This window comes from Ambystoma mexicanum, chromosome 1p (genome assembly GCF_040938575.1).
Source record: "Ambystoma mexicanum isolate Mex_15411 chromosome 1p, UKY_AmexF1_1, whole genome shotgun sequence".
In the NCBI taxonomy this organism is placed as follows: domain Eukaryota; kingdom Metazoa; phylum Chordata; class Amphibia; order Caudata; family Ambystomatidae; genus Ambystoma; species Ambystoma mexicanum.
Genome location: NC_090921.1, coordinates 27,565,026 through 27,578,640, shown reverse-complemented (window position 1 = coordinate 27,578,640; position 13,615 = coordinate 27,565,026). Strand labels below are relative to the sequence as shown.

The window sequence follows — 13,615 nt, the reverse complement described above, 5'->3', positions numbered from 1 at the left end:
GACAGAAGCCACATCGGGATCAACAGGGTCAAATCCCAGATCTCACCTCTCCTCATCCTCATAGATATCATCCAGAGGGAGAAAATACTCCTGCCTCGGGACAGAAGAGAGTCTGGAAAGCACTCCGGGACTGCTTCCGACAAGGCGAGTCGGCCCTCAAATCGTCGGTGGACATCCCCTTAGCAGTTTTATGGGACTTACTGGGTTTGGAACCCCTACCTACCTGTAACTTCCCCTTACACTCCTGCAAGGCCTTAGCAGTCAGCGACTGGCATTTGGAACAGTCGTCGGTGTTGTGACTCTCTCCCAGACACTGCAAACAAATGCGATGCAGGTCAGTAATCGACATCTTAGACTTGCAGTCCCGGCAAGTCTTAAAGCCAGACCGCGGAGTCGGAGGGGTCGAAGAAGAAGACATATTCATGAGGAACACATGAGGCACGCTGAGTCTCCGAAGCAAACACGTTTGCAAGAAAAACGGAACTGAGGCTATGGACACTGTGCGTCCTATTTATAACATCCGGTGACGTCGCCCTCAATGGAGGCCTTTGAGGGACATTGACCCGACGCAGGACGCCCTCTGCTGAAAAATGTGCGAAGTACACAGCTGTGGGCGTTACATGTCAAAGATGTGGAATATGGTGATGGACACAATCCATTCGCAATACCTTTGTTTGCAAGCACTAATTTGGGTGGAATGACCTTTCCTGGGCATGGGGAGAGCAAATCTAAAAGATATCATTCTGGCACCAATATTGGTAGGGCGTGAAATATATATAGCAATCTCGGGAGAAGGGACATTTTAATAGCGCTGATTCGCCTAAGCCAAGATATTTCTTGCGCAGCCCAACATTGTAGGGAATCCTTGGAATCTTTTAAGAGTTTGGGGATATTGGCTTTCATCAGTCCAGCGTTAGTAGGGGTCAGGTTCACCCCCAGGTAAGTGATATGTGTGGATTTCCATTGGAAAGGATATGTATTCTGTAGGGCGGAAAGGGTGGCCAGAGACTCCAACAGGCTCATACCCATCGACTTTATCTATAAACCGTGTTTATCGTAAAACCGGAGATCGCTGCGAATTGGTCCAGCAACTCCATGAGGGTGGGGATAGAGTTGAGCGCCTCTCTCAGAAAACAAAGCACATCATCTGCGTAAAGCGCAATTTTGTGGCATTGCCCTTTGACCTCGAAACCCTGAATCCCTGGGTGCAGGTGAATCTGCTGTGCCACGGGTTCCAGTGCCATTGCAAACACTAATGGGGACAGAGGACAACCCTGCCGAGTTCCTCTTCCCTGGGTTATCGGATTGGTCCACTGTGAGTTAGCCCGCACACAGGATCAGACTGGAAAACATCGGGCCGAAGCCTAATCCCTTCAACACTCGCCCTAGATATTCCCATGACATGCTGTCAGGAATGACAAAGTACCTGGGAGTCCAGGGGCCAGGGCCACCAGGTCCACTGCTCTGCGAATGTTATGAGCTGACCGGCCTTGTATAAACCCAGTTTGGTCTCCGTCAATTATTAGCGGTAGGATCTCCCCTAGCCGCCGCATGATGACCTTACTAAAAATCTTCGTATCAGTGTTGAGTAAAGCAATCGGCCGGTAGGACGTGCACTCCGTGGGATCTTTTCCCGGCTTTAAGATCAGAGTCATAGCCGACTCTGCCATTGTCTGAGTGACAGATCCTGCCTCCTACAAGGAGTTGAAAAGCTTCGTGAGATGGGGCACCAGCTCGCCACTAAAAACTTTGTCAAATTTGTTCGCGAACCCATCTGGGCCCGGGGCTTTCCCTAGAGGTAGCATTTTAATCACACTCTCAAATTCCTGTACAGTTATTGGTTCCTCTAAGGGGTCTCTAAGGGCTCGTGGAACTTGGGCGTTTGTTATGAATTCTTCCGTGGCACGTGGGTCGCCGACATTAGGGGCTGCCTGCTCAACAAAAAACTGCTCAACAATGCATAGTTTACCCTCCTCTGAAGAAACATAGCTGCCCATCCTGTCTTGCAAGGTATCTATTCTGTTACGTTTCAATTGCTTTTTCAGTTTGGCTGCCAGTAGTATGTTGGCTTTGTTCCCCTTCGTATAGAAGTACTGTTTTGAGCGCATCATATAATGTGCTGCCCTCGCTGTGTGATGTGACTCAAGCGCTTTCCTCTCTATACGTAGGTCCCTCAAAGAACGTCAGTATCCCTTCTCTTTATGTATAACCTCAAGTCTATGAGTTTCTCCCTCCAGTTGGGCCTGTACTGCCCTTCTGGCTTCCCCCCTCTGAGCAGCTTGTTTAATAAGGTGTCCTGTAATTACTATCTTACCGGCATCCCACACCAAGTCGAACCCCACATTGCCAGTGTCATTTTCTCTAAAGTAGAAGCCTATAGTTTCAGCTATGTGAGTTCGAATCAGGGGATCTTCCAGCAAGAGGTTGTCTAATCGGCAGACTGGCTTTCGAGGTGGGGGTCCCTGAATGGGGGAGAGTATTAGTCTCACAGGAGAGTGATCAGATAGAGCTTCTGGGAGAATTTCGCCGTCTATCACTTGAGAAATAAGCGTATCGGACAGAAAAAACATATCTAGCCTGGAGAAGCCCTTATAAACCCCTGAGAAATAAGTGTCATCTCGCTCTTCCTGGTGAAGAAACCACCAGATCTCTATTAGGGAATGCTCCTGCAATAATGTACTGAGGGCTAGGAAGTTCTTTTTATCCGTGGGGGTTGGGGCCAGCGTCTTGTCCACTAACGGGTTAACAACAGCGTTGAAGTCCCCGCCCAGGATTAGTTCCCCCTCTGCATGTTCTGTCAGGGTCTTAGACAGCAATGCATTGAATAAGTCCTGTTTAGCATTTGGAGCATATAGCGAAACCAGTGTAATCATGCGTCCCCAAAGCACTGACACTACTAAGGGAAACCTTCCCTCCACATCCCGCACCATCTTCAGTGCTTTTAGGGGAATACCCTTGCGCACCAGAATGGCGACCCCTTGCTTCTTCGATCCACTTGAGGCAAAGAATTTCATGGGATAGAGCTTATTATTAAGATGAAATTTGTCCGTGGGTAGAAGGTGGGGTTCCTGAAGGATCAGTAACGATGCGTCAAGCGTTGCTAGCCTATGAAACAGAGCATTACGCTTTAGGGGGAGTTTAGGCCCTGGACGTTAAGGGTAATGCATTTGACATCTGGGGTCGCCATTCTAAGGTCGCTCAGGTTATTGTGCTACGTTAGAAGACATTGTTTCTCCCAGAAACAGAGCCCTCTCAGACCCCAAACCTCCCCAGATCCCTCCATCACATCTTGCATAGGTATGATAACACAACATATCTTATGCGGATAGCAGGATGGCCAAGTAGGGATTCCCGCCGAGACCCAAGAACTGCTCTGTGACTTCTAGGTGGCAAGGCATGAACGAAAACATAATCAGTCCCAGCGATGGTGCGTCTGAAAAACAGCAACATAAAAAAGGTAAATTTCAGAAATAAAGGAACGTAAGCCAGCCCAAGTAAGGCTCGTAATGGCCCACTTTCTTTAACCAACATCAAGAAAACCGTCAACAGAATGGTCGCAATCTGCTTAGGGCGCCCAACATACTATTCTGTAAGAATTGATCTCCATAGATAACAGGTAGCATCTGGCGTGCAGTGTGGCGTTCTTCTTCAAAGCGTGAACACGGCCTCAGCATCTGCCCCTGGGTGGGTAATGCCCTGGCCTTCAGTGAAAAATCGCCCGATTATAGAGTTACCAGGCTTGGGCAAGTACTGAGATGGTGGAGGGCGCTCAGCGGGCTGCGGTTCCTGGTCCCAATAGAGTGATACAGCGGCCAGGGACCCGTCGCATCGCCTAAGCTCCCCGCAAGCACAGGTTAGGTTCGAGCAGTAGGGCGCAAGTCTAATGCGCATAATGGGGGTTCTCTCCCCTGACCCAGGTTCAGTTGTAAAGGTGGGTGGGGTTTAGCACCTCTCTCTGAGGTACTCCATCCTCTACTTCAGCAGTTTTAACATAACCATGTGGGATTCACTGGAATTGGCTTTGCCGGGTATTTCTGGTCAGCAACACGTCCCAAGGTTTTCAATCAGTATTCAATCAGCTTCCTGGCAACTCTCTCCAGGTGTCAAGTCGGGGCCAATCAGTGTCTGCTGTGCCCCCTTATTCTCCCTGGTTTCCGTTTGTTGGTATGGGGTATGCACCAATCGCTGCCACCCCTTGGGCATTCTTCGCTTGTCTCTCGGCATGGGGATGAGGTCTGGATTTGGTGGATCTTGCGCAGGTGGCTCTGAGAGGGCGTTAGCCTTTCCTCCGACCATCAGGTCCTTTGCGTCGTCTTCTGAGGAGATTATATGGTGCTGATTGTGAAGATCGAAGATCAAGCTGCATGGAAGCCCCAACGATAATGAATCTTTTGGTCTTGAAGCCAGGCCGTTACTCTTTGCAGGCGTCTCCGACTCGCTAAAGTTTATGGGGAGACATCCTAAAACAGCTTTAACGTTGCTCCTCGGAACTGTATTGATTCCGCTTTCCTGGCTGCCGCCATGATCTCTTCTTTCTGGCGAAAGAAATGTACTCTGGTCAGGACGTCCGGGAGTAGGTTCCTCCTCTGCTGGGCGGAGGAATAGACACAATGGGTTCTGTCCAGGGTCAGCGCCTCCGAGGACGAGAGGCCTAGTAGGAACCTGAACAGCGCGCTCACATAGTCTGGCAAATCCTGATCCGACAGTTGCCGCGGGACTCTTCGGAGATGCACATTATTGCTTTGTGATCTATTTTCAAGGTCGGCTTGTTTAGCCCATATATCTTCCAGGTGTTCTTCAATGGTCCGCACCCTCTCTGTAAGAATCTCGTGTTCATGCATCTGTTTACATGTTACGTTTTCTAACTTGTTGACCCTTGCTTCAAGGCCTCCAAAGTGTGAAGTTAAGTCGGCGAGAGATCGGGCCAGAGAGTCCTTGGAGGTCTTAATCTCCATTTTAATTTCTTGAGTGATATCTTGTTTGAGGGATTTCAGCATCTCTTCAAAATCAGTCCTGGAGAACGCCATTTCTGCAGGTTTTGGCGACATAGGGGCGTGGTGGATGTCTGCCCCAATTGTTTGCATTCGGGTATCGATTGCTAGTTGGGCTGTTAAGAAGGGTTTGATGCCGTGGGATTTCTGCCTTCCCACCGCTTTTGGCATTGCCAGCCTCCCAAGCTCTGAGGAGTTCCAGCCGACGATAGCCTCCCGTTCTGCTCGCAGGGAGCTAGAGCTAGTACAGGCTGTTAGCAGATGATGGGTGAATTATAGCCAAGACCCTCCCAGGCAATCCAGCCGTCTTCTGGAGGGGTGGGGGGGGGAGGCTGTCTTAATGCAGGCGTTGTGGGTCAGTTTAAGTCCTTAGCTTATTTTGGGCCATATGATTTCGGGAGGCAAACTTCCCCGCTAAGGGCCTCTGCATGGGTGGACCCTCTACAGAGGGGAGCTGAAATATTGAGGGCTAAATAATGACAGCGTCGTAGTTATGGGGAGCCTTACAGTATTTGATTTGCCTCCACTGCAGCACGCGTTCAAGGGGCCAAAATGGGGTGCCGTCCTGGTTCTAGCTCTTACTCATGAGGCCTCGTTATACTGTCCCTTTGATATGTCACTCCGGACCCCAGCTCTGAGGACTCACCGCTCCAGTCTCAGTGCTATCTTCTGCCGAATTTGTTGCTTGTGAGGGATAGGCTCTGGGCGCTCCACACCATCGTGACTACCGCACTCCCTGTGCAGCAGGATCACAGTTCACCAGGCTCATAGCGAATCTCGCCACAGGCATGGAGCCCCTTCTGCTCTCAATGCAGCATGAGTCCAGGTCGGCAGCCCGAGGGCCACCAGCTCCGCCTGCACCTATGAGTCTCCTCCTCCTGCTTCAGCTTGCCATCAGCGTCCGATCCCCAAGCGGGGTCCGGGGACAGCCCTCCACTCGATATAACGGACAACCTCGGGCCCTCCGCTTCAGGACCGGGTTGTCCGCCATCTGTAACCGTTATCTTCGGCGCTCAGTCCGGTCAGTGCGTTCATCTCCGTCACGCTGCATTCCGGTCTCCAGGCTCACATTTGGCTGCAGGACAGAGAAGTGCTACTTTCCAGGGAAACAAGCTTCTGTGGGGTCGGGGGAATGGGAGCTGGGCTTACTGCTTCAGCAGGCGGTCCGCTTGTATGTTGCAGTCGGGCGGATGCTCCGTAGCTTTGTTCGCGCGCTCCGCCATTTTGCTTACAAAGGGATCGGGGCGGAGGTCCAGGTTCCTTCACTTCGCGGCCACTATTCCCCCCGGATGTTCGTCCGCTGGCATCCTCATATCACAGACAGCCAGAATATCACAAAATCACTCAGAGATCATGCTATTAGACACTGATATTACAGCATTTCGGGCGCCATGTCACAGAGGTCACAGCTAGCACAACCGCATGGCTTGCTGCCTAGCCACACCCTGTTGTCAAACGGGAAATTATATCGTACTCCCTATTGCAACGAATATGTGTATATTGGCCTATGCCAAGCTGCTTATAAGCCACTTGCGAAGAAAACCGTGTTGCAAGGTCCTGACCTTAGAATCAATGTAAGCCGCCATTTTAGGTCATTCCGCCATTTTAGGTTCTCTTTGTAAAGTCACCCTGTGAGTTAAAATGTTGGACAAAGTCATTCCGAAATACAACATGGCCGTCTTGACCTCTGTGTGTAATTAATATGTAAGTTGCCTGAAGGCCACTTGTTGGGGTCGTGAACTGAAACCTTGTCCTTCGCTGACCTGTGTGTAAAGGATTACTCGTGCAATGAAACAAATCCACAAGCATATGTTAAGAACAATGTATCCAAATACTGAACTAAGAACACTTGTTTAACTACATTGTATTAATGTTTGAGAAGACCTTTATGAGAAATCCTAAATAATACTGTTACCGTGTAGGCTTGTTGGCGAATGTATTAAAGGCAATCCCTATGCATATAGTGGTGCGAACTCGGCATGAACCCTAGATCAGTAATGTATTAGAGGAATATTAACCCGAATTAGGGTTGGACATCATGTTCACAAATGGTATCAAAGAGCAACGAATTTTAATGTACAGCGTCTCTCACTAAGCACAATGAACCACGCTGGAGTTCGTTGTGTTGTACTGAGGGCCGAAAGCTATCTGTTACTTTTCTTGGAAAATTGTTCAGTATAAAATAAAGATCTTTGTATGTTCATTTGTAACCCGTGTTCGGTGTATTTCCTTTTGGGGTACTCAGCCTCGATATTTTGATTTTGTTTTCACAGTTGGCGCCCGAATAGAGACCCTCAAGATTGATGCCGGATTGTCGAAGGTTGGGATCGGACGGTGTGACAAAATAAGGGGCCCCTTCTGAACGAGACACGACACCTGAGCAGTGCTGCACGACCCGATCCCTGGACGATTAGCTTGTGGTCCGAGACGGCATCTTGACGAGGGTCCACTTATCGAGGCGGGCAGATTTGCCGAAATCACCAAACACGAGGTAAGATTAGTTAGGTAAGATTCTTTGTAATCCGATCGGACCTCCTTAGGACTGATCAGGTGAGTCGTGACCCGATTCTTAAATATCCTGATAATTTGATATATTGTATTGTATTTTATCTGCAGACACAATTATTGACCAGGTAACACCAATAATTTGATATGCCTGGGAAATTGTCTACCTGCTTCAGGGCGTTGTTCCGCAGTGATAGACAATCTTTGGAATTTAGCCGTCCAGCACCACAGGAGGGGTCGCCGGCATGTACTATGCACTGTAAGCATAGCATTGGAAGTATAGTGTTTAATGATATTTGGCACAGACAAACCAGGCATGCCTCCGAACTTCAGTGGCCAACCAATGGTAGTTTTGAAATCCCTTGTATTGAGTATTTAGAGTCAATTCTATTAAAGAAAAAGGCTGGACCTGCAGCATTCGATGTTTTGCAGAATTGGAAAAAAGAAGCGTTTCAGCAACTTAAGAGTAGAGAAAAACATGCACGCCGTCATAAGACGAACGCCGAAAAAGCATTATTATATGACCAAGATAAACATTCTGAGTCGACTAGGAATATGGATAGGGCTTTCTCACTTGGAATTCAGAAAATGTATCCTTCTAAAGACCTTCATGTTTCTGACAAATTCATCAACAAATTGTTAAATGAATGAAGGCCTGGTGCCTCTGTGCCACCTCTGTATGTTCCTCTTCCTGCTGCTTTGCCTCTTCCTGTTGTTCCTGCTCCTCCTAATGTTCATCTTCCTCCAGTTACTGTTCCTCCACCTATTCCTCCACCCCTTCCTATTGCACCAGTAACACTACCTCCATTGAATTTGCCTGCTCCCCCTCTTCCAAGTGGTCTTGTGCCCCTTGTAGCCGATCAGGGTGCAGGGTCAGGGGTTGTCACCCGCAATACTGTACCGCCAGAGAAGAAACAGGATTTGATTGCATGGGCTAAGCATTGTATGGAGAGAGATGATCAAGCTAATGTTTTTGCCACACATTTTAATATGGATAATTTTCCTGAGAAAAATGTTTTTATTGAAGGTTTAGGGATTCATTTATGTGTAATGTGGGGCAAATTAAATAATACAGATCTCCTGCAAGGGTTAAGGGATCTAAATACTTTAGCGTTTTCAAGAGACAATGTGTAGAAGGTTAATGAGCATGTCGAGAGGTTATTTGAGTATAGAAAGGAGTTGGAAAAGTTACAGAATGAGGATGACGAGGGGGAAGTATGTATGTACAGAAACGGTTCCTTCCTTGTCGAAAATCGATATCTGAGGAAGCACGAATTTGTACGAAAGACTTGCTTAGATGGATTTCAGATATGTTGATAACTCCAGTTGAGGTATATGACACATACAGTCAGTATACGCCAGAAATGCAGAGGAAAGTGATACAGGTAATGATAGAGTACCTACAGGATGATTGTGTAAAGAGAAAAACTAGTTGTCCCACAGAGTAAATGAGTAGTTATAAGAGAGCTTTTTCACTTGACACTTCTTCGACTGCTTTAGCGCTCGACTTAGCTCTGTTGCTTAGTAAGCGTTCGGAGTTGCCTACTTCTCAGTTGCCTATGAGAGAGGTTCCTCCGACATTTGTCCCGAAGGTTGAGATTGCGGCTGATGCTGCGGCGGGTAGTCGCTGTGAACATTCCTGCGCATTATGTATCGCAGTTTGTTCACGTCCCGTTCTCGAGACAGGAAGTGAATACTATTAGACAATCTATTCCTGATATTAGGAAAAATCCGACAGGATTCCATAAAGAAATAGAGTCCGTCTTGCAGTCTTCAGTGTTCACCCTAGGTGATATTGATTTGTTATTTCCTGTACTCCTGCCCGTAGATTTATGGAAACAAGTTAGGACTATAGACGACGTACCAGGGTTGGGAGATACATGGGCGAACATGACTAGATTCGATGGAGAAAGGCCAGCTGGTGAAAGACCGCCCCAGGTGATACTAACTTTGCCTGATAGAATTGTTGCAAAATTGAAAACTATAATTCCTGAGACAAGAATTATTTGGGACAAACTTACGGCCTGTGTCCAAGGGAAGTCTGAGGGTGCTACTGAGTTCTTTAATCGGTTTGAACAGGTATTCTCGGATTTCAGCAGACAAGACTTAGGTACAAGAGTCTGGGAAAAGATTATTTGTGGACAAATTTGTGCGTGGATTGCTGCCCAACATCCAGTCACAAACGATGTCTTTTGAGAGCGCTTGGCAGGCGAAGTCCCAATCAGATGTACTGCACATGGCTCAGTACTACGAGAATCGTGTCAACAATTAAAAAGATAGAGTTGAAAAACGAAAAGGTGATTTAAAGACTAAAGTATTATGACAGCAAATTGTTAGAGGCATCAGAGGGGGTAGTTTGCAGATTAGAGGTCAGTATGTTCCACAAGGGAATGTGCCCTTGAGTCCTGCGAACATTAACCAGTGTGCCTATTGTGGACAAGAGGGTCATTGGCGTGCACAATGCCCCGTCCTTCGACAGAGGTCGAATAACACATTTGGGAATATGGGTAGACGATCCAGAGGTCGCCCGGGTGTAGGGGGCCCTGGTAGAGGTCAGTTTGCACAGGATCCTCAGCAACCTTTCTCACAGGATAATCAGACTCCAAGTGTGGATACTAGGAACATATTTGATCATCCTTCTGCTGCATATCCATCTGAAGAGCTTCCTTTTGATGATATTCTGTTTCGTTAGGATTGCCCGAAGCAGGGTTTGGAACCTACACCTATTCCCGTCAATCAGAAAGGTCCCTACGTTGAAATGGTAGTAGGAAATAGGAAACATCAGTTTTGATAGATACTGGAGCACAGACGTGTTCCATTGATCATTCACGGGTTCCAAACATTCCACTGTCAGGGCAAACTAATGTTTCTGTAGGGTTTTCTGGCACACCAGTTGTTAGTCCAGTTTCTCCGGTACCTATTTCTTTGGGTCCCTTTACGGACCACTGTCCATTCCTTTTGACTTCAAATTGTGGAAAGAATTTGCTGGGTTTAAATCTATTAAAAGAATTAAATGCAATCATTTATTGTTCTTCCGATGGAGTGCGCTTCACAATTTTACCACAGCAACTTTCTGTCTCTCAATTCTTAACTAGACCTTTGCCACCAGAATTCAGTGATGTACCAGAGTGCTTATGGGCTGTTGACGACAATGATGTTGGTGTTTTGCTGATTGAGCCTGTTAAGATAGTCTTGAAACATGGAATTGAGCTGCCACGCATTCCCCAGTATAAGATTTCAGTTGAGGGCTAGCGAGCTTTGAAATGCATTGTTTCCGATTTTGTGCATCGCGGGGTGATTGAGGAAATTTCAGGAACTTTGTGCAATAGTCCGATTTTACTCGTGTACAAGAAGGCGATAATGCAATTCCATTCCGTTTCATAATTGATTTACGTGCCATTAATAAAGTCGTCGCTCCGCAATTTACAATTGTGCCTGATGTGACGACAATATTGACAATGGGCCTCATTACACGGTAGGCGGTGAACCATGGCGCAATTAGCGTCATGGTTCATGCTGGTAAAATACCAGCCCCGCTAAAGGTGAATTACCGCCCCATTCCAAGGTTGGAGGGGCTGTAATTACCCCTTCCACCATTGCCCTTCCCCATTCTCATTTTTTCCCCATAGGGCATAATGGGAATGGGGACGGCGCTAATTACGGCACCGCAAATTGCGGTATCGTAATTAGCTCCCTGGGTCCCTTTGCGGGTTGGTTTTTAATGCCTGCAAAAAGCAGGCGTTAAAATCCCCAACCCGCAAAGGGACCTCGTAGTAAGACGGTAAGGATTTACCGGTACCGGTAAAATACCGGTACCGGTAAACCCTTACCGCCTACCGTGTAATGAGGCCTATGATTCCAGCTACAGCTACTTACTTTAGTGTTGTGGACCTGAAGAATGCTTTCTTTAGTATTCCTATACACAAGGATAGTAGATACTTGTTCGCGTTCACCTTAGGGAGACGCTCGTTCACATTTACTCGTGCACCTCAAGGTTACACAGAGAGTCCTAGCATCTACAGTAGGGCTTTGAAAGAACAGCTTGATACCCTTGAACTGCCCTCTACTTGTACATTGCTTCAGTATATTGATGACCTGCTTTTAGCTGCTGAGCGCCTGTAAGGAGGGCAATGTGTTGTTGCTTATTCATCTAGCTAAAGATGGTCACAAAGCTTCGCTTAAAAAGTTTCAATATTGTTGCCAGGAGGTCGCCTATTTAGGCTATCTTCTGTCAAAGGAGGGAAGAAGATTGACACCTGAAAGAATAAAAACACATTTCTGGCATGTCTGTCCCAAATACACAGAAGGAAGTTAGAGCCTTGTTAGGAATGGCTTCTTACTGTAGGTTGTGGATCCCACATTTTTCACTAGTGATCAAACCGATGTTGGCTTTGACAAAGAAGGGCATTTCTTCGCCATTGCCGTGGAACGCGGAACACCAGCAATCGTTTGACTTGCTCAAGACTGCATTATGCTCAGCACCAGTTTTGGGCACACCAAACTATGAAAAGGCCTTTGTGTTGTTTGTGCATGAATGTGATGGATGTGCTTTGGCTGTATTAATGCAGGAACATGGAGGGAAGAATAGGCCGTGCGGTTACTTTTCTTCCGCCCTTGATCCTGTAGCATGCGCTTTGCCAAGATGTTTGCGAGCTGTCGCTGCTGCGTCTGTAAAACAGAGTGAGGGAATGGTCCTGGGCCATGATCTAACCCTGATGGTGCCTCACTCTGTAGATGTTCTACTGAACCGAACCCAAACGCAACACCTCACTTCCGCACGGTTGGAGTGATATGAATTGATCTTGTTTGCTCCTCACATCCAAATTAAGAGGTGTTGTGTTCTTAATCCGGCTGAACTCCTACCTTTCCCGCAAGGTACTGCTTGCGGCGATGAAGAGTCACATGACTGTTTGTATACTACCGAATAAGAGACGAAGGGTAGAATTGATTTGAAGGATACTCCTTTGAATAATCCACAAGGAGAGCTGTTTTGTGATGGCTCCTGCTTCAAACTTCTGGATGGTACATCCACAGCTGCTTATGCAATCACCACATTAAGCACGGTTGTAGAAACCAATAGAATCACGCATAACTCCGCGCAGGCCGCAGAGATTATAGCATTGACCCGAGCTTGTGAACTTTCCGAAGGACTTACAGTAAACATATATACTGATAGTCAGCATGCCTTTGGGGTGGTTCACAACTTTGGGAGACTTTGGTCAGAGAGAGGGTTAACTTCACATGGCACCAAAATCCAACATGGCTCCCTAATAGTACAACTGCTCTCAGCGCTTGCGCTCCCTACTCAGTTAGCCATCATAAAATGTGCAGCACATTGAAAGATTACAGGTGGCATAGGAAAAGGGAATGCTTTCGCTGATCAGATAGCTAGACAAACTGCTACTGATCTCTTTACGGAGATGTATGTTTCAAGGGAGACTTTAAATGCCTATGCAATGGACGAGGGTGTTGGGTCTGTATGGGATATCCAAGCCGATGCCACCTTAGAAGAATCCAAGAGGTGGGCTGAAGGCTTGGGGAAACTCGATGATGACGGGTGTTGGATGGACATATTGAAGGGAAATGGCTACTCCCTGACGCTTAAGTAATGATGATGGTCGTCATGGCCCATTGTCCTACGCATATATGTGCCCAGAAAGTCACGAAAATGTTAGAGAAAGTTTGGGCAAATGACAAAATTTCGAAAATTGCCCAGAGCTATGTTCAGGACTGCATGATTTGCCTACAACATAATGTGGGAAAGGGGACAGCAACTCCAAGGGGAAGTTTTGGGCCACCCTCTGTCCCCTTCGAAGTCATCCATTTCGACTTTATTGAAATGGAACAGGGTAATCATATGAAGTACGTATTAGTGGTTATCTGTGCTTTTAGTAAATGGGTTGAGGCTTTCCCTGTCAAAGATGCTACAGCCATGACTACTGCAAAAAACAATGTTAAAAGAATACTTCCCGCGGTTCGGACTACCAAGAGTCATCTGGTCGGACAATGGTCCACATTTTGTCGCTGCTGTAATTCTGCAGATATGTGCGGCATTACAGATCGACAAACGGTTCCACTCGGCCAGACACACTCAGAGCGCCGGACTAGTAGAAAGACAC

The 13,615-nt window shown here is 47.2% G+C and overlaps 1 protein-coding gene across 1 annotated transcript in view; it reads right to left on the bottom strand.

Moving 5' to 3' along the window:
• LOC138564838 (zinc finger protein 271-like) overlaps positions 1–13,615 on the bottom strand; it is a 124,406-nt gene that overhangs the window by 71,955 nt on the left and 38,836 nt on the right. The window lies entirely within an intron of this gene.